General features: G+C 40.6%; 1 pseudogene; it reads left to right on the top strand.

Annotated features, from left to right (window-relative positions):
- The first annotated feature begins 10,359 nt into the window (after positions 1–10,359).
- On the top strand, positions 10,360–14,274 carry LOC124986443 (rho GTPase-activating protein 29-like; annotated as a pseudogene).
- The last annotated feature ends 13,063 nt before the right edge of the window (positions 14,275–27,337 follow it).

The raw sequence follows: 27,337 nt of genomic DNA, 5'->3' as shown, positions 1-27,337 counted from the left end.
CGTGAGAAGAGAGAGGACGATGTTAGTTTTGGACTTTTCAGGTCAGTGAAGGAAACAGAAATCACTCTATTAACAATAGAAAGATATTGAATAAAAGCAATGAGCTAAAAAGAGAGAGACTGTGAGCATCGAAGGCCACGGGGACAGAAGCCCAGGTCTCCAGGGGACCATGGAGCTCAAGGTCATGCCACTATGGCTGCAATTCCAGGGTTATAAAGCCACTGTCCCACTGCCCATTAGGACCCTGGAGACCCCCACATCTCCAGCACCTGCCTCCACAGCCACAGAGGCAGAGAAGCCTCAGGCAGGGCAGCTATCTGGTGGGACTGATCTTGCAATGGGAATCCTAGCAGCAACAAACACAGGTTGGCTTGGGCTGGGGATGCAGCTCAGTGGCAGAGTGCTTGCCTGGCAGATGCAAAATCCTGAGATCAACACCCATTGCTGGGGAAAAAAAAATTAGTTTTCCAGTCTCTCCAGGTAGGGGACAAGGAACTGGTGGTTAGAAAGCCAAAGTAAGGATTCTGCTGCAGGGACTTAAGTGTACCAGGAGAAAACAGAAAAGGAGGCAATTCATTGGGCTGGGTTGTGGCTCAGTGGCACGCGCTCACCTAGCACACGTGAGACCCTGGGTTCGATCCTCAGCACCACATAAAAAAATAAAATAAAGGTATTATGTCCATCTACAACTAAAAATACATCTTTAAAAAGTAGAAGCAATTAACTGCAAGCTTTCGACAAGTCCCTTGCCACGCTGGGTCTCAGCTTCCCCATCTCCAAAACAAGGCAGCTCAACTCGGTCACTTGCAAGACCTCGTCTGCACAGCTACTTCAGAAACTTGTGGGAGACACCCTCACGTTTAAATGATTTTCTTCCTGGCAGGATCATCTTCTCCACCGACAGGCCAGCCCCACACATTTGAAGATGATCATTAAACACCTGGCAAGCAGCGCCGCCCACATGCAGTTTAATAATTCACATTCCGATCCAATTACCGCGCTGCATAAACAAGCGCTTCTTAGAATCGTCGTTTCCCGAGCAAGCGGGGTTCTTTGATGGGAAATTCCAATGTCATCTTCCAGACACGGCATGCTGCTCCTCTCTCCTTGCTTTTAATGCCAGGTTGTATGGAGATGTCTAGCCAGGCCTCAGTGCAGCTGCCTCACCCCCACAGGACCTTTCTGACCCCATGACATAAGACCTTCCCCGTCTCTTCATCAAAATGCAACCAGTCTTGGTCTTCAGGAAGCTCTGGGATCTGCTGAGTGTCTGACTTACTACACATTCATCTCTGACTTCTTCTGGAAGGGAATTTGGTGGCATGAAGAACATCAGGCAGACAGTGGACTGTGTGGCTTTGGGGATGTTCATGAGCTCGTTCCAGGTCTCTAAGTCCTGATCCTTAAACTGGGAGGGTCATAGTAGACCGAGAATTCTCAATCTGCAGGACATGGGCAGGCTCCGGGAGTTTAAGAACAAGGCTAACAGTGCAGCGGGGCAGACCTGCAATCCCAACTACTTGGGAGACTGAGGCAGGAGGATGGCAAATTCGAGGCCAGCCTGGACAACTTAGTGAGGCCCTGCTTCTAAAGAAAAAATAAAAAGGGCTTGGGAATGTAACTCAGTGACAGAGCGCCCCTGGGTTCAGTCCCCAATACTGGAAAAAAGAAGAATAAGGATAAATTATACACAGAGAGTTGTGTGTGTAGGGACTTTGTGTCTTCAATTTCTATGTGAGTAATTAGTGTCCCAGGGACACTAATTTCCTACCAACTTCAAGGCAGAACAAGTGACCTAGCTAAGGTGATTGGCCCTCTCTATTTCCTGGTTGAAGTTTTGGTTTGGGGAGAAGCATGTGTCTAAACTTTACAATCAGATCAAATATTATGGCATTTGCCAGCAATGTGGAAACAGAGACACTCTTTCTTGTTGGATATAAATGTTAAGAATGAAGTGTCAAAATCATCCACCGGTCATCTTGGAGCCCACAGGTGATCCAATCTTGGAATGAGGCTGATGACAGATGAGAGATAGAAGAAATGACAGTGTTGGTGAAATTGTTCAAGTGCTAGATCAAGCTTCACCTGATCTCCCAAAAGTGTTTAGTTGTGCGAGTCAATGGATTTTCTCCATTGTTTAAGATACTTTGATTAGGGCTTTATGTAACTTGAAACTAGAAGTCACTTAAATAATGATATGTATACATGTTCTGAGAAAAAGTCATAGTTTCTAGAAGATTCTCCAAAAAAATATGTGACCTTAAAAAAAAACTATTTAAAAATCCTTAAACTAGAAAAATCTCTAGGGTTCCTTACAGCATTAAAATTCTGCAATCTCATGAATTCATGGAGTTCTGAATTGTTGGTTTTACTGGTAATACATAACCCTTGCCATTTTATTTATTTATTTTTTTTTTTGCCATTTTAAAAAAGAGGTTTTTTTTAAATAAAGTTGGGTTTTTTTTCCATTACAAAAGAAATACATGCTTATCACAGAAACACTTGTAAGCTATATGGAGGGGAAAACTAACAAGACAAACCCCATGAATATTTTGGAAATTTCCCCCAAAACTTTTCCATTTTCTTAGGGAAGTCCTGAAATAGCTGAGTTGACATGATGCGTGTGATTTTGTATCGTGTTTTCACTTCACATCATAACACGATGCTCCATAATCCCCACATGATAACTCTTAGAAAACACCATTTTGAAAGGCTTCTCAACATTCCATGGAGCTGATGTTCCATACTTGGCTTTAGGATTGCCCTGAGCTCGGGGAGGATGAGGTTATTCCCAGGTCTTGTGTGTGCTCTACTTTTTCCTCTGGTAACGAAAACTATTCACTTCAGTAAAGGGAGGAGTCGCCCTCAGTAGAATGTCCACGTCCATGGTGGACCAGGTGGAGACCGAGGTGGCAGCACGATCCTGTGGTCCAGGAAGCCCCTCCCGGCCCACCATGCAGACATCTCTTAGGAGAAGAGGCACCTCCCTCCCTCTGGAGGCTTTTCTTGGAAGGCTGCTTCTTAGAGGCTGCGTTCCTGGCCTCCCTCCTGGAGGCAGATGGTTGCCCAGGGAGCTGGCCTGGGAACAAGCCCTTTTCTCTGGGCCAGCTGCTCTGCTCCTTGAGCTATAAAAATGACATTCAGCAGGAGCGGCGCTGGGCTGGGCAGCGCTGGCTTTGCCTGTCATGGGTGAGGAGTCACGTTCTGGGGTTCAACTCTAAGAAATCCCTTTAATCCCCAGCATCAGTTTGATCCCTATGAAGGTGATACCTTCATGACCCTCTCCTTGGGCTTCTGTCTTATCTTTCAATTGATTCAAGATTCTCTCAGCCAGGGTGAAAAAATAAAATAAAATAAAAAATAAAAAGAAACCACTGTGGAGTTTGAGGATTCTGTTTAAAGGACTTGGTTGAAGAAACAATTCTTTCTGTATCTGAATCTGGGAAATCCAAACTATGCTGGGCAGATAGCACAGACAACAGAATTATCATTGATAATAGCCACTTCCACTTACTGAGGGGTAAGGATGCTTCCCTGCATTATGATAAACTTCACATGCCCAATTCATTCTAACGCGACCTTGTGAGGCAGACATTATCATCCCCACTTAGCAAGTAAGTGAACTGAAGCCCAGGGAGCCTCTGTGACACGCTGGACAGAACTCACACTTGTTTATACAGAAACTCCCAAGTCCTAAAAAAAAAAAAAAAAAAAAAAAAACTCCTAGAACTACAAAGTGCACTCAGCAACTATGCAAAATAAAAGATAAACATCAAAATAAAGTACAATCATTTCTACATGCTAATAAAGAACATAAAGGCACTGAAATTTAAAAATATATGTAATATTTAAAATTAAAAAGAAATACTTAAATGTAAGTCGAACAGAAAGTGCATAAGATTTGCATGTTGAAAACTACAAAATACTGAGGAAAGTAAATTTAAAGATGTTTTAAATAAGTGGAGAGACATACTTTGTTCATGAATTGAAAGATTCAACACAGTGAAGATATCAATTATCCACAAATTGATATGCTGATTTCATGTAATTCTTATAATTTCATGTAATTCTTATATCAGAAATAAAATTGCTCTAAAAATGTATGGAAAGACACAGAAACTAAAAGACCTGAAACAATTTTGTAAAAGTAGAATGAGCTGGAAGGTATCATTCTACCCATTTTTAAGGCATATAGCTATGCACATTAAGTCCCATTCAGTACTGGCAGAGGAATGGACACATCAATCAACTGAACTAAAAGGAGAACCCAGACACAGATAAATAGTCCCAGTAGATTTCAACAAATACACAAACACAATTCAATGAAGGAAAGATAAACTTTTCAATACACGGTGCTGAAACATTTGGATATCCATAATCAAAAAGAAAAAAAAAGTCTAATCTCACCCTTCAGACACAAATTAAACTTCAAGTGGACATGGATTTAAGTTGGTATATAACACAGGAGTATACGATATTTCAGGGGGGAAAAGAAAGGAGAAAATCTGTATCTAGTGATCAGCAAAATAGTTCTCAGACTAGACACCAAAAGCATGAGCCATTGAAGAAAAATGAAATTGAGCTAGATCAAAATTAAATCAGTAGCTGAGCATGGTGGCACAGGCCTATAATCCCAGCAGCTCAGGAGGCTGAGACAGGAGGATCTCCTGTTCAAAGCCGCCTCAGCAATGGTGAGGTGCTAAGCAACTCAGTGAGACACTGTCTCTAAATAAAATGCAAAATAGAGCTGGGGATGTGGCTCAGTGGTCAGTGTCCCTGAGTTCAATCCCCAGTACCAAAAGAAAAAGAAAAAAGATTTATTTTAATTTTTTGACAAATTATTAACCTACGATTATAATGTTCATTGTGATGCTGTGTGTACTCAGTGTGAAATGACTGAGTCAAGTTAAATAACATATTACCTTAAACACTTCATTTGTTCCTCTGCTCTACCTGCCACCCTATGCCCTTTGACCAGCATCTGGCCCCCTCCCCCACCCACCACCTCTGGTGACCACCTGTCTACACTCTGCTCCTATGAGTCTATTGTTTTTGATTCCACATGTATGTGAGTCCGTGTGGCATTTGTCTTTCTATGCCTGGCTGCTTTTGCCTGTCCTCCAGGTTTACTCATTTTTGTCCCAGGCTGAGTAACATTCTGTTGTGTGTATGTGCCCCGTTACATTTATTCATTCTTATTCATTCTAGTTGATGGATTAGATTGATTCCATATCTGGGCTACTGGGAATAATGCTGAAATGAACATGAGAGTCCAAATATTTATTTGAGATTCTTCTTTCAAGTATTTAGGATGTAGACCAGGAAGTGGAATTGCAAGATCATATGGTAATTCTATTTTTAGTTTTTGGAGCAACTTCATAGGGTCTCCCATAATAGCTGTACTAATTCACATTCCTACCCACAATGTACCAATAATTCTCTTTCTCCACATCCTCTCCATTACTTGTTATTTTCCTCCTTTTTGACACTGGTCATTGTGACACTAAGGAAATGATAGCTCATTGTGGACTTAATTTATATTTCTCTTATGATTAATGATGTAGAGGATTTTTGCACACATCTGTTGACCATCTGAATGACTTCTTTGAGAACCATCTGTTCAGGTCCATTCTTTGCCTATTTATTAACCAGATCATTTGACTTTTTGCTATTGACTTTTTTGAAAACTAAATCCTCATTAGGTATAATATTTGCGAATATTTTTGCCCTGTTTATATATCATATCTTCATTCTATTAACTGCTTCCTTTGCTATGCAGAAATCTTTTCATTTGATGCAATCCCTTTGATCTGTGGTTGGTTTTCTACCTGTGCTTTTGGGGCCAAATGAAAACATCATTGTAATGTAGTTTTTTTTCCCCTATTATCTTCTAGTACTTCCAAGGTAGGATAGAAGAAGTAAGGATAAATAGAAAAGAGACTAACAGTAAAGGGAAAATAAACTATAATTTTAACTCTAAATTCATGAACATCCTCTCCTTTACTCTCCAAGTCCATTTTTCTCCAGACATAAATTCTTCAAAGGCCTTGCATGTTAGAGTACTGAGTCTAGTTCATTAATGCCCACATGCATTGCTGATTACACAATGTGTTTCAATTAGACTAAATAAAGCCAGGGGAAAGCACTGTTAGAGACTCATGATGTGGGCATGTTCCCAAGCTTATCTGCTTACCACAGGAGCTCAACTTAGTGATCCTGAAAGAACTGGCCACCGTGACTGCCCTGCACTCCAGAATGAAGAGATGAGCCCTTCAGGTTGTACACACCCCAAACACACACGTGCTTCTCATGCTCATTATTGACAAGTTTGCATGTTTCCCTGAGAGGTGTGGGATAATACTCAATGGGGGTGGAGGGTGAGGGTGAGAGAAGAATGGAGGAACTTCAGACTACGAAGAGGGAAATGAGAGGGAGAGGGGTGTGAAAATGATGGAATGAGACAGACATCATGACCCTATGTACATGTATGATCACACGAATGGTATGAATCTACATTGTGCACAACCATAAAGACAAAAAGTTGTACCCCATTTGTGTGCAATGAATCAAAATGCAGTCTGTAAAACTAAAAAATAATTTTTAAAAAATGTGTTTGCAAAAGGAAAGAAAAAGGGTCTGAGAACCCCCCAAAATGTGTCTCACTCTCCAGCACCCACACGCTTCCCTATGGGTGTGTATCAGGCTCTATCACTTTCCTCCCTGGATAAATCTTCTTACTCTCCTAAATAAATCTTGGTTTGTGCCTCTTTTACCAGATCCTGAAATTCCCTGGTAAGTCATAACCTGCCAGGGCTGAGTTGAGACCCCCTTTTCCTTCTGGGCATTGTCCCTGGACCCCTATCTGGGACAGTTTTCAGTTTCAGGTCTTATATTGAAGTCTTTAATCTATTTTTAGTTGATGTTTACAACAGGTTTTTAAGATTGTTAGTCCATAGTTTCTTCTCTCTCCCTCTCTCACTCTCTCTCGCCCTCTTCTTTCAATTTATGCTAAAAGATCAAGTGGCATCACACACTGATTTCCATAGTCTGGATTTCACCCCCACAGAGCTAATTAACATGCTTCTCTTCTCCCTGTATTTCCTGTAAACTGATCCTGATCTACAGGCTTGATCAGATTCACATTCAGTCTTTTGGCATATTGTGGAATGTGAATTTCCAACAGAGGTCACATGATGCCTGCTCATCTCTCTTTAGTGGTAAGAACCATGATGATCATTACCTACATCCATTAAAATGCTTGAAATCTCTCATTATGTAAAATCCAAAGATAAATTTAACATGTTTGCTGACAGAAAATGCAGTAACACTATATTCACGGACAGGAAAATAACAAAGATGCACTGTTACATGAAAAGAACAAGCCCAGAAACGTTGATGACGACAGTCATGTGTCTGTCCACACAGGCAGAAGAATATGGGTGCTTAGAACATAAGCATAGGCAAGAGGTAAGCAGGTGTTTGACAGCAAAAGATTTTTTAAAACTTCCTCTGTCTCTGTATTGCTTGAATGTTTTATGAAGAGAATGTATTTATGTATTAGCTAAAATAGTAAATCATACCTAAAAATAAGTATGCAACTACCACCTTAAAAATAGTCTCATCTCTAAATATTTACATTTATTTATGATTATTGTTATTAAAATCCTGGAAAGAAAATGACTGTTGATTGGAAGATGTAGCTACATAAGTCCAACACTTTTTAGAAATCACATCAGCTCATCTTTTCACTAGCAGCAAAAGATTGTTTCCCAAACTCTCCTAGTCACTCTTCCTTGACTCAAAATCTGTTCAAATCTTTGCCCAAGACTTTTCAGCAGGCTAACATGGAGTAGTCTCTTTCCTACTAGATCCTCTGTCTTGCAGCCAAAAGTCTCAGTAGGGCTGAGTGATACCTTGATATTCTGCCTCACCCATCACACATAGAAGCAGGCAATGTGTCTAGTGTCCAGCAGAAGGTGGTAGAAATCAGAGTTCTGACATTTATATGGATAGGGGGAAAAAAAAAAAAACAGAAGAATAGATAATCTTAAGTAAAAAAAAAAAAGAATAAAGCTGGAGGCATCACTATTTCTGGTCTCAAGACATATGACAGAGCTGTAGTAACCAAGACTGCAAGGTACTGGCCTAAAATGCTCACACAAAGACCAATAAAACAAAATAGAGATTCCAGAAATAATTCAACGCATCTATGGCTAACTGATTGTCAACAAAGTGTCCAAAACCACACTTGGGAGAAAGGACAGTCTTTTCAGGAATGGTGCTAGAAAAACTGGACATGTACATAGAGAAGATTAAACTCCGATCCTTATTTCTTTCACGTTACATAAAAATAAATTTGAAATAGATATAAGAATGGAAATTTTTTTCTCCAGTAGGAGAAAACATAGGGGAAACATTTCAAGATATTGGTATAGACAATGGTTTTTTAGATAAGACCTTTAAAGGCACATACAACAAAACCCAAAATGGAAAAAATGGGACTGAATAAAGCAAAGAAACTTCTGTGAAGCAAAGAAAACAATCAACAGTGAAAGATGCCACGTGCAGAATGGGAGAAAATCTTTGCAAGCTATTCATCTGACAAAGGATAAATATGCAGAAAATATAAGGAACTCAAAAAACCTAAACACAGCCAGGCATAGTGGCACATGCCTATAATCCCAGAGGCTTGGGAGACTGAGGCAGGAGGACTGCAGTTCAAAGCCAGGTCAGCAATTTATGAAGGCTCTAAACAACTCACTGAAGATGTGGCTCAGTAGTTAACCACCACTGAGCTTAATCCCAGTACAAAGAAAGAAACAAACAAACCCTAAACACACACAAGTCCGATTAGAAAATTGGCAATGATCTGAAAAGACATTCTCAAAAGAAGAAACAACAATGACCAACAAGTACATGAAAAATGTTGAACATCCAGGAAATGCAAATCAAAACCATAATGAGGCATCATGTCATCTCAGTTAAAATGGTAATCATCAGAAAAGGAAAACATAACAAATAATGGTGAGAATTTGAAAAAAGGAAACCCAGGGTTAGTAGGAATATCAATTAATACAGCCAGTCATGGAGATTTTTCCAAAGGCTACAAAAAGCTCAAGCATAGGAGCTGCTCTCCCACTTCTGGGTATGTACCCAGAGGAAATGAAATCAGTATATCAAAGAGATACTTGTAGTCCCTTCTCTGTTTCCACACTGAAAACAATAGACAACATACAGAATTCACCTCGTTGTTCATATATAGGTATGCAGATACAGGTATATGTTTATTACATATGTGTAAACATACATGTATATCCATATATATTAATTCAGCGAAATATTATTTAACCATAAAAGTGAATGAAATTTTATATTTTCAGCCAAATTCATAGAACTGGAGGACACTATGTTAAGTGAAATAAACCAGATATGGAAAGACAAATTCAGAAAATACTGCATACTGTATTTTTTTTGTTCACATGTGGAAGCTAAATAAATAAACAAGAAAAAATTAAAAGTTCATCAAAAAGGACAATGGTAATTAAAGAGCCTGGGAAAGGTGGTGGAGAGGTATGATAGGGGAAGGCTGGATAATGGGAACCAGAAGAGATAGAAGGGTGACATTCTAGTGATCTCCAGCCCAGTAGGGTGACAGTAGCTCACAAGAACCCATTCTATCTTTCACAAGGAAATAGCAGAGGGGCTCAGAGGCTCCAAACATAAAGAAATAATGAGGAGAGGGAATGCTAATCACCCTGCTCTGATCAGTGCACACTGTCCACATGGATTGAAATATGACACTGTGCCCCTTCCATAGGTGCCGCTCCATGTGTTCATTCCAAAGAAAAGAAAGCAGGCGCGAGTAAGTAGGAGCCATAAACACGTACCAAGGGGAAATCACAATTGAAAAGTGCAATAACGGACAGAAAAGCATGATGGGTGGTCTCGATCCTGGAGTGACCACATGGGAGAGACTCGAATTGAGGACGATGAACAGAACTGGCTCCCTTGGAACCTCAGGGAGAAAACATACTGAGAAAAAACGAGGAGACATTCGGCACCCGAGGACGCAAAGAGGAAACTTGGCTTTATTGGAGTTTCAGAAGGAGAGAGACTTTAGAAAGAGCGTTTAGAGAGAGTTTAGAAAGAGTGAGACTGAAAGAACAAAAAGAAATGCTGACTAGAAGGTCAAGTTAGGTGAGAGACACGACTGTACAGCTGCAAGAAGCTGTGGAGGACGGCGGGGCCCAGAGCGCTGGGCAAGCGTGGTGTCCAGGACGCAGGACGGGGCTCAGGACTGCAGAGCAGACTTCAGGCCAGGTGCCATCCAGGGGCGAGGAGGCCTCACAGTGGCCCAGAATGGAGGTGGATGCAGGCGGGGCGGGGTCCTCGGAGTTCGGATCCTGTCAACAGCTCGCAAGTGAACAGGCTGGGGACGTTGCCAAGCTCGCTGTGCAGCGGGAGTCGGGTGATGCCGCACGCGGGAGCCCAGGGCAAGACTTGCCGGTGGACTTGCCTCCTCATTTAGGTCCCCACCGGCGTCCCACAGTCTTTTTCCCTTTCCTTAGCCTCCCGCCTTCATCGTCTCCCTGCTGGATTCAGGAATATCTTAAAAACTTGGTCTCCTTTGGGACTATCCTGACAAACTGCCTGTTTCTCACGAAAATGTGTGTGAGAAACATATCTGCAAGACTCAGTCCACTCATCCAATATTAAAGGAAATTTTTCTACTACGGAACTAAACCCGGTGCTGGGAAGAAACACTGACTCTGTGGAATTGGCCTTGACCTACACCAAAACCTTGGCAATATATACAAAGAACATAGTGTCATGGGTGGAGAAAAAGCTTCACTTGCAATTGGAGTCCACCAGAAATATCAGAAAGTTGGCAGAGGCAACTGGAGCAAACATTGGGCTGGAGAAGTTCATGCCCCTGCAGTCTCTGTTCACCAGTGCTCTCCTCAACGACACAAAGAACAGTCACCTTTTACAAGAAAGAATTGCAGCTCTCCAAGCCAACGAGTTTCTAGAACCTCTACGGGGCAGGAAAAATGAAATGGAAAAACAAAGGAAAGAAATAAAGGAACTTTGGAAACAGGAACAAAAGGAAATCCTTAAAACAGAAGCTGCTCTCAAAAAGGCAAAATCGTTATGCTCGCAACGTCAACATGAGTATGAAAAAGCAAAATCATCCATGTTTCATGCAGAGGAGAGGCATCAGGGTTCAAGTAGGGGATTAGCAAAACATCTCCACAAGCACCTAGCAAGAAAGCACAGGTTGGAAGAGCAAACCCTTCACAAAGTGGAAGCAGCCAATGAGCTCTACAAAGTGTGTGTAACAAAGGTTGAAGAAAGATGAATGCTCATGAAAATACCAAGAGAGAAATTTAACATGACTCAGGACCCTTGTTTTGCAGTGTGATCGCACCCTGAAAGCTGTAACAGTTAACCACTTCCAGATGCAGCACCTGCAGGCTGCCTCCCTTGCAAACGGCTTCCAGTCTCTCTCTGACAATGCCAAACTCTATGATCCAGGTCACGAGTACGGTGAATGTGTGAAGGCTACAAGTTCAACAGGAGAAGAAGAAGTTGACGGGAGTGGAAGGAAACCATTAGCGAGCAGTTCCCAGACATCTGGATGTGGCCCTGCTGACTCTTCAGAGGATGTTGTGGCCCTTCCTGAGAGTTGTGGTAAAATTGAAGAGGACAGATGCTCTGCTGACTCCATAGAGGATGTTTGTAGCTTCTCTTGTGCTGGGTTAGCTCATACATGGGGTATGGGCATCATGGAGTCAAGACCCAGACTCCGGGAGTTGGGTAGAAGCAGGCTTGTGGCGAGCAGCCTGCAAACTCATTTGTTGCGGGAACAACTATATATTTTATAGGTTTCTTGCCCAATCACAATGTGCCACGGGGGATCAGACCACCAGGTTCTTATATGGTTTGCCTTGGTAACACTGAGTCAACTTGGGGCAGTTGTTTACTTTCCTAGGTGGCCGAGGCAGAACGCTCCTCCTTGCAAGTTTTCCTTACCCACTTGAAACGTTCGCTGCTGCCAGCCAAGAACTAGGATTTCTCCCAACAGATGTTGTGGGCCTTCCTGACAGTTGTGATAAAATTAAAGAGGACAGATGGTCTAACAGTGCAGACCTAACAGGTTCTCCTTTCATAAGATCAGGGACATTTGGGATGGTCAGTGACTCTGAGAGACCTGGAGCGAGCAGTGAGTCTAGATCTTTGGCTTCAGAATCTGTAAGTCCAGGCCACTTTCATCAAAAACTTCCACAAACTCCATCCAGTGGAACCATGTCTCCTGCAGATGATTTAGGTACAAGAGAGTCACCTTCCCCTCCACAAGTTGGACCCAATTCCCTTCGAGCAGTGAAGAAAACACTGATGCCTAAAGCAGTTGTCACTCACAAGTTCCGACAATTGAGATTCCCCACAAAATGCAGAGATTGTGAAGGCACTGTAGTGTTCCAAGTTGTCGAATGTGAAGAGTGTCTCCTTGTTTGTCATCGAAAATGTTTGGACAACTTAGTCATCATCTGTGGTCATCAGAAACTTCTGGGAAAAGTACACTTATTTGGAGCAGAATTCACACAAGTAGCAAAAAAGGAGCCGGATGGCATTCCTTTGATAGTCAAAATATGTGCCTCAGAGATTGAGAAGAGAGCCTTGTGTTTACAGGGAATCTATCATGTGAGTGGAAACAAAACAAGAACTGAAAAGCTGTGTCGAGCTTTGGAGAATGAATTGGACCTGGTGGACATTTCAGAATTTAGTTCACATGACATCTGTGAGGTCTTAAAATCATACCTTCAACAGCTCTCAGAACCACTCCTTTTATTCCGCTCATACAAAGACTTTATAGACTTCGCCAAAGAGATCCAACATGTTAGTAAAGAACAAGCAGTCAAAAAGGAAGACCCTGGGGATAAAAAACATCCAAATATGTCTATAGCAATAAACCAAATTCTTCTCAAAAGCAAGGACCTTCTAAGACAATTGCCAATGTCAAATTTTAACAGTTTTCAGTACCTCATTGTACATCTTAAGCGGGTAGCAGATCATGCAGAAGAAAACAAGATGGACTCCAAAAACTTGGAAGTGATATTCGGACCCAGTCTCATTAGGCCAAGGCCCACGACTGCTCCTGTCACCATCTCCTCCCTTGCTGAATATTCAAATCAGGCACAGGTGGTGGAGATCCTCATTACTTACTCAGAGAAGATCTTCCATGGGTCCCTACAGCCTCAGGATGTTATGTGTAGTGCAGATGCTCTTCCACCTCAGGGTGATCAAAACAGTCCTTCAAAGCCTCTGTTACCATCTGAAGAAAGATTCAGAACATTGCAGGAAGTCACTGTGTTTTCTTCAAAGGAATATATCCACACTGCAGAGAGTGAAAGTAAAAATTTTGAATCAATTACATCCTTTGAGGAATCAGAACACCAGCAAAATGCATTGGAAAAACGTGATACATGTCTCATTGATCACAAAGAACTTGAATCATCACCCCAAAAGGAGGACGACATTTGTAAAACCAGTAAGCCACTTCTTTTGTGATCTGATAGAGCAACAAACGATATGCAGAGGCCTACACCAAGGACCAAGAGTAGACCTGTCAGTTTGCCTGGAGATAGGTTACTTCTTACCAGCCTTCCTGGTGAGAGAAAGAGCTGAAATGTGGGTTAGTTCTGCAAGAATCCTACCTTTGAAGGACTTAATGGAAAAGATACCACTACTAAATTTGTTCCAAATTTAATGACTTTGATCAGGAGATTCTACCAAAAACGTGGGGAAAACAATCAGAACAAAACTTGAGTGCCAAGACTGCAGTGATCGTGCCTAGTGCACTCCAGGACAAGGTGACAATGAGCGTCAGCGTCAGTGGTGAGCATTCCAGCAGTGCCACACCACCCTACGCAGTGGCCCTACGCAGAGCCAGCCAGGTCAACAGGAGAGGCCTCAGAGAGACGGTCCTCCCATTCCGACCCTCTCGCTCCTGCCAGAGCACCCAGAATGCTGCAGCCCCAGCACTGGACACCTCTTTATAAATGACGAACCCCCACCAGCAATGTCAGGGGACTGAGGAGAGGCCAGCTTCGCTCAGCAGCGGTGCCTCCCGGCACAGCTCCCACTCCCCGGAGTCCGGTGGAGAAATCAGCTCCGGACGTGGACAGCACCTCAGCTGGTCCTTTGCAGCCAGGAGGGCAGCCTCCAGAGAACTCAGAGGAGCGCGGCCTGCCTGACGTGAGTCCAACGTGCTAAACCAGCGCAGCTGTGGGCAGCCCTTCACGATGACGTCCCACAATTTGTGTGGGGTTGTCAAAATTCAGTTTTTCTTTTTGTTCTTCTGCTTTCTGCTATTGTGTTTGTTTTATGAAAGAATGTTTAGTAGGACTCCTTTTGTATAGGATTGCCAAAGTGTATATCTTGCTGTTTGTCCTTGTATCCTATTTGCTAGTCACATTGCATGGTAGTGTTGTGATCGGGCCACATTTATGCCTCACTGGAATCATCTTTAACTTCTGTGGTTTTGAAGTTATTCGTGAAATAAGTATCATCATTTTAAAACTTCAAATGATTTCCCCATGAAATGGTCCATTTAAATACATCCCTAATGTATGATGTAGTCCTCAAAAAATCTGCAGTGTGGATATTCCATTGATGCAAGTGAATTTTTAAACTAAAAAAGCAAAACACAACTCAAACAGTTCAAAAACTATTAACTTATTAATATAAACATCACAAAGTTCTAATGCAATTCTATAATGGTCTTTCTTGGGTGTGGGTGTTTTTTTCCTTACAGTTTTATAGTGAGTCTTTGACCATTTGTGTATTTGCAGTATGTACGTAAGCTTTTATTTTTCAATTGGCAATTTACTTAACTTTTTCATATTTGCATAATGGCCAAAAAGCTTGCAAATCTCTATTAATTGCATTCTAATTGTCAGTTTTTACATGTCAATTAAATTGAACAAAGAAAATGCACTTAAACCTATTTTTAAGTTATATAGTTATATAGTTTAGTTATTATATTATATTATATTATAATTATATAGTTTAGTTATTTGGCTTATATATCATTATATCTTATATCTTATTTGACAGTTTTATTTTTATTATTATATATGACAGTTTTTATATCTTATCTGACAGATATTATTATATCATATCTTATTTTACAGTTCTACATGTCATTTAAATTGCACAAAGAAAATGCACTTAAACCTATTTTTAAATTATATAGTTTACTTATATCTTATTTGACATTCAATGGTTTTAATACATTTGATAGCTTTTTACCCCTTAGCTTCATCTGTATAAATTTTTACTTTATGACAGTTCCAAACTTTTTAGTATTTTCTATAGTGGTCTTAAGAAATAACTGCTTCAGAAGTTTTTTAATTCAATACATTTTCTCTTGATATTGTGTGGGTTTTGTTATGAACATTCCTTTTGTATGAAATGTTTTGACTTATAAATAATTTTATGTACTTTTTCCACCTGGACTATCAGCCATTGAAAATGTATATTTCATTAGAACCAAGCAAAAATTTATTTAAGTTCATTCTGAGAGTAGAGCTCAGAAAGCCTCATTGTTTGGAATGTGAGAGAAGGGACAGATGATTGGATCTGTTTCATTTATAGAATATCAGGTTTTATAACTAGTGCATTCCTGTTATGTTCTGGGTTTCATTATTTTGTCTAAAATGGGATATAAGTGTAAACATATTTTTTTTTACTTATGTCCTATTTCTATCTTATATCCTATTTCTTTTTTTTACTTATATCCTATTTCTATCCTATTTACCTATATCTAAAATAGGACATAAGTAAAAACTTATACATCATTTTGTCTAAAATAGAATATAAAGTATATGTTTTTTTACTTATATCCTATTTCTATCTTTCTATCTATATTTCTTTCTTTCTATCTTATATCCTATTTCTTTTTACTTATATCCCATTTCTAGCCTATTTACCTATATCTAAAACAAGAAATATGTAAAAACTTATACATCATTTTGTCTAAAATAGGATATAAGTAAAAACTTATACATCATTTTGTCTAAAATAAGAAAATAGGATATAAAATAGATATAACCTATTTTAGACAAAATGATGCATAAGTTTTTACTTATATCCTATTTTTGATATAGGTAAATAGGATAGAAATAGGATATAAGTAAAATAAACTTATGTAAGTTTATACTTATATCCTACTTTAGACAAAATGATGAAACCCAGAAAATAACAGAAATGCACTAGTTATAAAAACTTGATATTTTATAGATGTAACAGATCTGGTCATCTGTCATGGACAGTCGGGGTGCAACCCACATCTGCAAAGATACATCTGTCTTAGCTGTCTAGTTACAGGCCTTCATAGAAACCATAAGGCATGAATCATCATGGGGTGTTGAACAAGATACCTATTATCTACTTACGCAGGGAATTCTTGTGTTTAAGGGGTTAAAGATGTCATTTGTTGTACCTTAACATCAGACTGATTTTTTAAAGGATATTTTTTCTTATGCTAACACTTGACAAAAATCAACTTTAGAAACAACATGTATCCCATTTATTTACAATAAAAATAAATTTTAAAAAAAATCAACTTATTTGTAAAAATTTACCTCAAACCATGTAATTTTATAGTGTGATTAATCCCAGGGAAGTTGGTATGAGCCAGAGTGCAGCCCTTTTATATGTGCCTGGCTCTAGTAAGCATGACGAGGGATTTTTACAATATGGTACAAGGCACTTCAGTCACTTTGAAGCTTCACGGGTGGTTTGGAGTCATATTGAATGTCTCCATCAGAATGTCAGAAAATACTTTAGGCATCATTGGGCCATATTTGAATCTTAAAATACAAGTGTGAATTATTTTAAAGAGAGCATTCAATTTGTAATTTTTTCCTCAAGAATAATTCTGGTAAGCAGAAGACTTCTTAAACATCTGACTTGGTGGGTAAAGGTTTTAATATGCCTGACATAAAGCCGTGGTAGCAGGAAACAAGTCCTTCTGCACTCTGTTGCCCAGGGGCTTGGACATCTCTCTGCTATGGACACATGTAACACTATTTGGAATTTTACTCAGCTTAACTGCTACACTTATGTCTAGGCAGTGCTTGGGTTCTTATTCAGCAATATCTTGGACACGTGACTATAATGTGGTGCCACTGTGTGTACCGAAAATATGTGAAAATGGTTGAACATGGACTGTCTGTATATGTATGTCAAAATGTCTGTGAGATGCTGCTGCTACCACTTCACATGAAATATGTTCTAGTGGATTTGAATCCTATGATACTGTATGTACCGTACAGCTGTTGACAGGAGAAAGACTGTTTAGTGAATATTTGTTCATTTTTATTGTTATAGTCAGAGATAATTTCAGAATAAAATTTTAATGTCCTACCTTAAAAAAAAACTGTAAAAAAAAGCAAAAACAAAAACATCAAACTTTATTATAATTAAAGTCCTGTGTCTTTTTCCTACATACTGTGTGCTTTTCCATCTTTGCCCCATATGGTACCTCAATGTGAACTTTATGATAAGCAATTTTGTTTATCCTATAATAAAGATATTATTTTTCACACACACACAAAGCCATGGAGACCTCAAGATTGCAGGAGAGACCCATCACGGTGGCATATACCTGTAATTCCAGCAGCTTGGGAGGTTGAGGCAGGAGGACAACAGATTCTCAGCCAGCCTCAGCTACTTAGGGAGGCTGTAAGCAACCAAGGGGACCCTGTCTCTAAATAAAAAATAAAAGGTGTTGGGAATGTGACTCAGCGTGGTTAAGAGCCCTTGGGTTCAATCCCCAATAACCTCCGCCAGCAAAAAAAATGCAGGAGAAACCAAAAGATTATTTCACACCCATAAAAAGAAAGAAATCATGCCTTATTTATAGGGACACACCAATTAGAATTTCTCATCTGACACAACAGAGGCCAAAGGAAGTGGTACATTTTGAAATGATAAAAAAAAAAAAGAAAAAAGAAAAAAAATCTTATATCTGGCAAATAACAGGGAAATGAAGACCTTCTCAGAGGAAGGAAAACTAAGAGAATCTGTTGACAGCAGTCCTACCCAAAAAGGACGGCCCAGTAAGTTCTCACCTTGAAAAAGAAATGATAAAGGAAGGGATCCTGGAACATCAGACATGAGGAGAGCTGGCTGGGTGGTGGCTCAGGGGCAGAGGCTCACCTAACACGTATGAGGCACTGGGTTCCATTCTCAGCACCACACACAGATCAATAAACAAAGGCTCGTCAACAACTAATGAAATATTTTTTAAAATATGAAGAGAGAGGTTGATGAGCAATAATATGGACAAGTAAAACAGGTTTCTATTCTCACAATTTCTCTTTTTCAAATTTAAAAATTTCTTAACTAAAAATACTCTAAATTATTTTTATTGACATGTAATCATTGTACACATCACAATTATTGGGACTCAGTGTAATATTTCTAACCACACATGTGGCAGGCACTGATCAAATCCCAGCCTCCCTTTCCCACTCTCCTCCTTCCCCAGCCTCTTGCCGTTACTCAGGTCAATGTTTTCAGCCTCCACATGTGACAGAGAACATACAGGACTTCTCTGAGCTGCACTATTTCACTTCACAAAATATCCTTCACTTTGATCCACTTTCTGTAAATGACACACTCTTAAGTTTTCTTTACAATTTTTATGGTTGAAGTAAATTACAGTAATGACTAATGAGATTCTTAATGTAATGGAGGAACTATTTGAGATAATAAATTATAAATGAGGGAAAGTAAAAGAAGGTTAGGTTTTTGTACTTTGCTCAAATTGATACAATAACAATACCAGTAGACTAAGTTACATACATGGAAAACAAAGAAACCACCAGAAAAGCTATACAAAAATATATACTTTGAAACACTACAGAACACATAGATCGAACATATTTCAAGACAAGCAAATAATTACAGGAAGGCAGGAAAAAATAAAAACAAAAAAAACGGAGATAAGAAACATAAGCAAAATAAAATTACACACTTTAAACCTAACATAGCAATACTTATATTAAATAGAAATGGTCTGCATACGTCATGGAAGAAACAGATTGTCAGAGTGAATTTTTTAACAGACGAATATAAAAATTAAAGCAGGTTAAAAATAAAAATAGAAAGACAGTAAAACTACCAAACACTAAACATAAATTTTAAAAACCAGGAAGTGACTGAGCACGGTGTCATGTGCCTCTAATCCCAGCCACTCAGGAGTTCAAAATAGGAGGATTCCAAGCTCAAAGCCAGCAAGTTAGCAAGGCCCTAAGAACTTAGGAAGATCCTATCTTTAAATAAAATAAAAAAGGACCAGGATGTGGCTCAGTGGTTACCTCCCCTGGGTTCTGGTCCCAAAAAAACCCAAAAACAAAAATGTGAATTGCTATATTAATACCAGATAAAGTAGACTTCAGAGCAAAGAATAGTACCAGAGATGGAAAAGGACACTGATGTGAATAAAAATGTTCAACCCACAAATACACATAGCAATTTTGAATGTGTACGCACCAAACAACACAGCTGTAAAATGTGTGAAGCAAAAACTGTCCAAAATGACAGAAATCAAAAAAACCACAGTTAGAGTTAGAGACTTCAACATCCCTTTCTCAATCATTAAACCAACTGGACAGGAGAGTTCAGCAACACAACCAGCCAATAGATCTACTTGGCAGTTATAAAATCCGTTAGCAGCAGAACTTCTCTTCAGTGACAACAGAACATGAGCTCAGGGGGACACATCCTGGGCCATAAAACAGGCTCAAATCATCCAAAGGAGCTGAAAACGCAGTGTGAGACCACAATGGAATCAGACGACGACTCAGTAACAGAAGGATAACACAAAACCCTCCAAACACTTGGAGTCTGAGCAGCATACTTTTACCAACTGATCCAAAGGAAAGTTTCCAGGACATTTGGAAAACACAGTGATTTGAATGAAAGTCATTTCAATGAGACACGGCTTAAAATTGTGGAAAGTGAAGTTTATTGCATGCTGTGTATACAAAAAAGGAAAATTTTCAAATCAGTAATCTAGTCTCCTACCTAAAGAATATTTTTTAAAATGAGCAAAAGAAATCCAAAGAAAGCAAAAGAAACCTAAGACAAAAGAAGAAAGAATGTAATCAAGATGAGAGCATAAATCAATGAAACTGAAAACAGAAAAACACAGGGGGATAATGAAACAAGGAACTGGTTCTTTGAAAATATCAAGGAAATGAGCAAACTTCCAGCAAGACAGACAGAAAAGATGCATATTATCGATATTACAAATGAGACAAGAATATCACTACAATTCCTGCAGATATCAAAAGAATACTAAAAGAACCACTTTACAAATCAATTCGACAATTTAGATGAAATGGTTCAATTCCTCAAAAATGGTAAACTATTACAACTCATCCAACATGAAACAGATTATTTAAATAGCCCTTTAAACTGGGTGCAGTGGTGCAGGCCTGTCATCCCAGCTGCTCAGGAGGCTGAAGTAGGAGGATGGCAAATTCAAGTCCAGCCTTGGCAACTTAGCAAGACCTTGTCTCAAAATAAAAAAATAAAAATGGTTGGGGATGTGGCTCAGCGGGAAATTGCCCCTGGGTTCAATCCTCAGTACCAAATAAAAAAAAAAAAAATAGAAAATAAAAGAAAAAAATAAGTAGTCCTATAACTATTAAGATAGTGAATTAATAATTATTTAAATTTTTTCCAAAAAAGAAATCTTCAGGACTAGGAAGTTTCATTACAGAATTTTACCAGACATTTAAAGATAAACGAACACTAATTCTACATGAGCTCTTACAGAAAATAAGAAAGAACACTTTCTCAATTCATCTTTAAAGCTGGTAGAACCTTGGTACCAAAAAATAAATAAAGAGAAGAAGAAGACAATACAAAAAAGAAAACTATACACTAATATCCCTCATTAATATAGATATAAATATTGGGAGATAGAATTCAGCAATATATACAGAAATTCTACATCATGAACGAAGGGGCTGATTCTAGGGACCTAAAACTGATTCAACATTCAATAATCATCAGTCTCAGTAACAGGCCAAAGAAGAAAAATCATATGATCCTATCAATTAATTCAGAATAAAACTGGTCAAATTTCAAACCCATTCACAAGTAAACTCTCAGAAAAATTCAAATAGAACTTCCTTAACTTGAGAAAGGGCATATAGAAAAAATCCTACAGCTGGCATCATACTGAGGAGAAATCATGAAGGTTTTCCCCTAAAATTGGGAAGGAGATGAGGCTGTCTACTCTCACTACCCTTATTCAAGGTAGAGCTACAAGTTCCACCCACGTCAATAAGGCAAGAAAGGAAAATGAAAGGAATATGGATCAAAAAGGAACAAGTGACTCTTTATATTTGCAAAGGAAGCCCATGCTGGTTATCAGCGGGGTGGTGGAGGCAGCTCCGTGGGCTCTCCTGAGTGGGAAGGACAGGGCAGGCCAAAGGACTGAGGAACCCACATCAAAGGCACTGCACCAGGCTCAGAGCCCAGCTGGGCTGTCTGTCCAGAGAGGATCCCAAGAAGGAGTTCTGTTTAAGTTCCTGTTTTTTGAACTAAATCTCACATAATATAATAAATCTACAATTTAGGGGTGGTTAGTATCTTCTCAACATTGTACAACCCCACCCTCCCACATTTCTACCACTTCTACCTATTTGCTCCAGGCTAAAAGGAAACCCCGTTATGACTTGCCATTCTCCCCTCTCCCCCTCCTCTCCAACCATGACTCTGCTTTCTGCCTCTATGGAGTTTCCAGCTGTGGACATTCCACGTGAAGGGACTCTTCTCTGGCAGCGATCCTCAGACGCCCCGCGCCCTGCAGGCCAGAGAACAATTCTCATAAAGCACAGGGCAGAGATGCTTCACCTTTCAACGCCTGCCACCTGCTGCGGCTGGACTGTTTCCTCCATGACTGACCAACCCTCTCCCTTCCCTGCCTCATATCCCAACAGAGCCTTTTCCATCGGCCAGCTGGGAATCAGGCCTTCCCCTGAGCAGATGGCAGTGGAAAACCTCAAGATGTAACCCTTTTGCTCTGGGCTGCAGCGGGTCAGGATCAAAATGACCCTGGTTTTGATTGGAGTCCAGCAGTTCAAACAACAAACTTCAGCCCAGGTGCGGAAGTCCTTGGTAGATGACATCCTTGCACTGTCCCCTGCCCCTCCCCCCCACTGGCCTTCTCCCCCGCCTCAGGAACTGTGAAGACGGCATAGTTCTCGTGATGGACTCTCTCTTCTTTCAAAGCTAATTCTAGTGCTTCCCATAGTAGTATCTTTGGCAGTGAACAGTGAAACTGATTTACGTTTTCTGTCTGTGAATTTTTTTTCCCCTTCCGGGTGAAGAAGGCAGGAGAGAACGTCCCTTTTGAACATTCTGGTTCTGGTCTCTGACAGCCTCAGTAGGAGCAGAGAAAACTTCCACCTGCTTTGGGAGGAGCATCAACTGGCCAACAGGGAAAGGCCAACTCTGAACAGCACGTGAGGGGCGGGAACGTACATTTCTTATTTTCTTCTTATCAACAGTGTGCTTCTGCAATTAAGAGAGAACAATGAGTTCATAAGGCCTTTCCCTCTAATCAAAAGTTCGTATTCTTGTAGAGAACCGGCTGATGGAAGGGCCTCCCGCATTTCCTGACCCCTCCTCCTGGGCTTCCTCCTCTGCTCTTCATTCCATTTTCCAAGTAGGCCATGTGGTCTTTGGCTTCAGGCATCCGAACAGGACTGAAAGAGGTGAGGGAAGGTGGTGGGGAATGTTGAAAAGATTGGGGTCAGAAAGGGAGCGGGAGGAAAGATAAAGAAGAGTGCTGAGAGCAAGCTGGGGCCAGAGTGATCACAGTTTCGCAAAATGTTTCATATTGTGGCTGCCTGGTTATGCAAAAGAAGGGAGATGGACTCACATTCACTGGCTGCCACTCCTCTCAGGTACATTTCTCTTTAAAAGCGCTCGGGCGCTATGTGGAGCAGCTGTTCCATGGTCCCACTTTGCAGATGCAAAAAACCAAGGCTCAGCTGGTAAAAGGGATTCAGAACCTGGTGCAGCCGCTCTCAGAGCCTCACTCCTCTACAAACCAGGTCCTGACAACCACAAAGAATAATATAGTCACCTCCCTCTTGCCAGAGCTGGCATTTCTACTGGTATCAGAGCTGCCAGCTATGACACAGTTGGCACAGACGCTTTATTTTCTCCCTAGAGGGTGAGACAAGACTTTGTTCTAAGGAAGCTAATAACAAGACTACCTTGGACCGGAGTCTCAGAATTGAGTGCTTGAGAGAGCCACAGTTGGAAGGGGAAAAGCTGCACGCTTCGCTCTCCATTCTCCTCTCTGGCTCCTACTGCAAAGTCAGAACCAGGGTTGACCATTCCTTCCACTCTCAAAGCTGCAAGACCATGTATCCCACCACCACATAGAACAGCAGGACCCTGGAGTCCCACAGACCTAGATTCCGGTGGCTCTGAGCCTCTCTTCTGTAAGGTGAGGACCCGGGTGTCTACCTGCACTTCCTGACACCCTCCACTTCTCTCTCCCTCTGCCCAGAGCCCATCTAAACCCGCTGCACCACAAAATCCTATCCACCTACTGCATCTCCATTCTTCCCCTCTTTCTCCTGCAACCCACTGTGTACCCTGTGCACAGGGAGCTTCTAAAAATGTGGAAGTTGAAGCACATAACTGTCTCGTTCCAAATCCTCAGGGAGCGTGTCATTTTCTAGCCTTCTAAGACATCCGTCCCCTTCAGGCCCTGCATGCCAGCTACGTGGGACTTTGGCTAGCTCCTGAAGCATGCCAAGGCTAAGGCGTCTGCACCAGTTGGTACAGAAGAAGCCCATGCACCTGGCTGCCCCTCACTGTAGACAGGTCTCAGCTCAAGTGTCTTCTCCCAAGGAAATTCCCTCATTTAAAAAGCAGCTTCCCTGCCAGGCGCAGTGGCCTGTAATCCCAGCGGCTGGGGAGGCTGAGGCAGGAGGATCAAGAGTTCAAAGCCAGCTCAGCCAAGGCAAGGTACTAAGCAACTGAGACCTTGTCTTTAAATAAAATACAAAAAATAGGGCTGGGGATGTGGCTCAGTGGTTGAGGGCCCCTGAGTTCAATTCCTGCTACCCAAAAGAAAGAGGGAAAAAAAGCAGCTTTCCTAACAAATTTAGAACCATTCTGGTTGTATTTTTCTTCAGAACATTTATTACTACTTGAAATTCTACATCTTACAATGTTACTGTGTCTCTCACTAATATATAAACTTTTTGAGAGCAGAAACCGTTTTGGTCTTATTGATCCAGTATTTGTCCTCTGAGAAATACCTGATAAATACTAATGTAAGATGTACGAATAAGAATACAAAGGAGACCATGTCCCTTGCGTTAAAGACTGCTAATTGCCACCCCTCTCCCATTTAGTCTTCCCTTCTTCCTTCAAAGCAATTGAAACGCCAAGTGGTAGATGGACATATTGCCAACCAGCTAAGGTGACATTTCCCACTGTCTTGCAGCCAGGTGGATTCCTGTGATCAGGTTATGGCCAGTTGGAGTTGCCAGGTGATAAGCAGGATGCCCAGTGAACTTCAAATTTCAGATAAACAACCAATAATTTTTTAGTATAAATATGTCCCAAATTAAAAGTCTAATAATTTTTTAGTATAAGTAGACCTATATGGACAAAAAAAAAATTACTGATTGTGAGCTGAAAATCAAATTTAACTGGGCCTCGTGTATTTTCATTTGCTGAGTCTGGCAAACCCTGTGGCCAATGGAACATACAACAGTGTCTATAATTCTAAGGTCACACCCTTAAAACTAACCAGCATGCCCTCACTCTCCTCTCCCCTTCCTGCTGGTCAGAGCACGATGGTGGGGTATTTAGTGCATCATCTTGACCCCGTGGACCAGAGCTGTCTCTAGGACATACACGGTGCAGCAAGAAAACAGAGGGAGCCCGGCCCAGGATGACCACATGGACCATGGCTGCTCTACTCTCCAGGCCCACCTGCTAGCTCGAACCTGTATCTGGAGAAAAATTAACTTCTGCATCTTTAAAGCCTTTCTTATTCTCTTCTATTAAAATAGCTAAACCAACATCCAAATAAACACAAAATTATAAATAAGTTATGGTAATTTGAGTACCTGATACATTAGAAGCTTCAAGAACTAGGTATTTCCTCTTCTCATTACCAGAGTTGCTCCCTCTTTACCAAATCTCTCTCTCTCTAAAGCCCCACTTATTTCAAAGTGGCAGGACAGGGTTGAACGACCCCAGCTGCCCGCAGAAGATGTGTGTCCCTTTGGCCTCTGATGAGCAGGGCTCAAGGTGAGGCATATTCATGGGTTAAAATGAGGCAAAGGGACCAATAAGATTTTCTGTTCTCCCAGTGCTGATTCCCAGCTGCCCAGAGGAGCCTCAGAATCCCAGAGCACTTAACTGAGCTCTCGAACCACTCTCCTCTCTGGAGCCCAGGGACAAGAGAAAGAGCGGAAGGTGAAGATGGCCACACGTGCCCAGGGCAGGAAGGCCTCTGTACTCTGTGCGGGGCGTTCCCCCCACCACAGCTGCCTAGACTGCTGCCACAGGGCTGGCTGCACACCGTTGTTTTAAAACTGATACATTAAAACACTGACCCGGGAGGCTGAAGCAGGAGGATCGCAAATTCAAAGTCAGCCTCAGCAACTTAGGGAGGCCCCAAGCAACTTAGCAAAACCATGTCACAAAATAAAATATAAAAAGGTCTGGGGATGTGGCTCAGTGGTTAAGCATGCCTAGGTTCAATCCCCAGTACAAAAAAAAAAAAAAAAAAAAAAAAAAACTATGCATACTTATAGGGTCCCATGACATGTTTATGCAATTTTGTATGTGTGTATGGTGGTGGGAATTGAACCCAGGGCCTTGTGCATGTAAGGCAAGCACTCTACCAAGTGAGCTATATCCCCAGTCCTGTTGATGCAATTTTTAGTACATGTACGCATTGTGTAATGTTCAAATCAGGGCAAGCATATCTATCTCCTCAAACATTTATCATTTCCAATTCTTTCAGTTTTTAAAAAATACAGACAGTATATTATCTTTAGCCATACTCACCTACTGCACAAAAGCATGCCAGAACTTCCTGCTCCTCCCTACCTGTAACTTAGTACCCATTAACCAAGCTCTCCCCCTTCCTCACTCCCTCCTACTCTGCCCAGCATTAGATGACCACTATCCTACTCCCAACTTCTTCTGAGGTCATCTTTAGATTCCATGAGAGCAATCATGCAGCTGTTGTCTTTGAGTCTTTCACTTAATAATCCCATTCTATCCCTGTTGTCACAAGTGACCGGATTTCATCCTTTTGATAGCTGAATAGTATTCCATTGTGCATACGAACAACCCTTTTTCTTTCTATTCATCTGTTGATGGACGCTTAGCTTGCTCCCATTTCTTGCCTGTTGTGATGAGTGTTCCAATGAACATGGAAGGGCAGGTATCTCTTCAACACACTGATTTCATTTCCTTTGAATATATACCCGCAGTCAGGTGACTGGATCATGTTAGTTCTACACATTTTCAACAGTAAGAACAGGCTTTATTGGTTTCCATGCTATTTGGGTTTGTTTGTTTGGATTTGGTTTGGTGTGTGTGTGTGTGTATGTGTGTGTGTGTTTCCACATAAATCTGAAGGTTGTTTTCTCTAGTTCTGTGAATAATGTCACTGGTGTGAACTATACATCACTGTGGGAAGCATCAGCATTTTGTCAATATTGATTCTTCTAATCCATGAACATGGGATGTCATTCTGGTTTTTTTGTGTGCTCTCTTCAATTTTTTTTCATCAATGTTTTATAATTTTCATTGTAGAGAACTTTGTGGTTAAAGTCTCTGGTTACATTTATTCTTAGGTATTTTAATGTTTTTAGCTATTGTAAATGGGATTGCTTTTTTCAGTTTATATTTCAGATAATTTGCTAGCCATTTATAACAACACTGTTCATTCTTTTTGCATGTTGTATCCTTCAATGTTGCAGAATTTATAATTTCTAATACTTTTGGGTGGAATCTTTGGTTCTGTATATAAACACCATGTCATCCACAAACAGTGATACTGTGACTTCCTCCTTTCCAATTTGGGTGTCCTTCTTTTCTTCCTTGCCTGATTGACCAGGACTTCCAATACTATTTTGACTAAAAGTGATGAAAGTGGGCATCCTTGTCTTGTTCCAGATCTTAGAGAAAAAATCTTCAGCTTTTTCACTCAATATGATTCTGTCCTGTAATATATGACTTTTATTACATGGAGGTATGT

This window comes from Sciurus carolinensis, chromosome 6 (assembly GCF_902686445.1).
Source record: "Sciurus carolinensis chromosome 6, mSciCar1.2, whole genome shotgun sequence".
Classification (NCBI taxonomy): Eukaryota; Metazoa; Chordata; class Mammalia; order Rodentia; family Sciuridae; genus Sciurus; species Sciurus carolinensis.
This window is presented reverse-complemented; position numbering and strand designations above follow the sequence as displayed.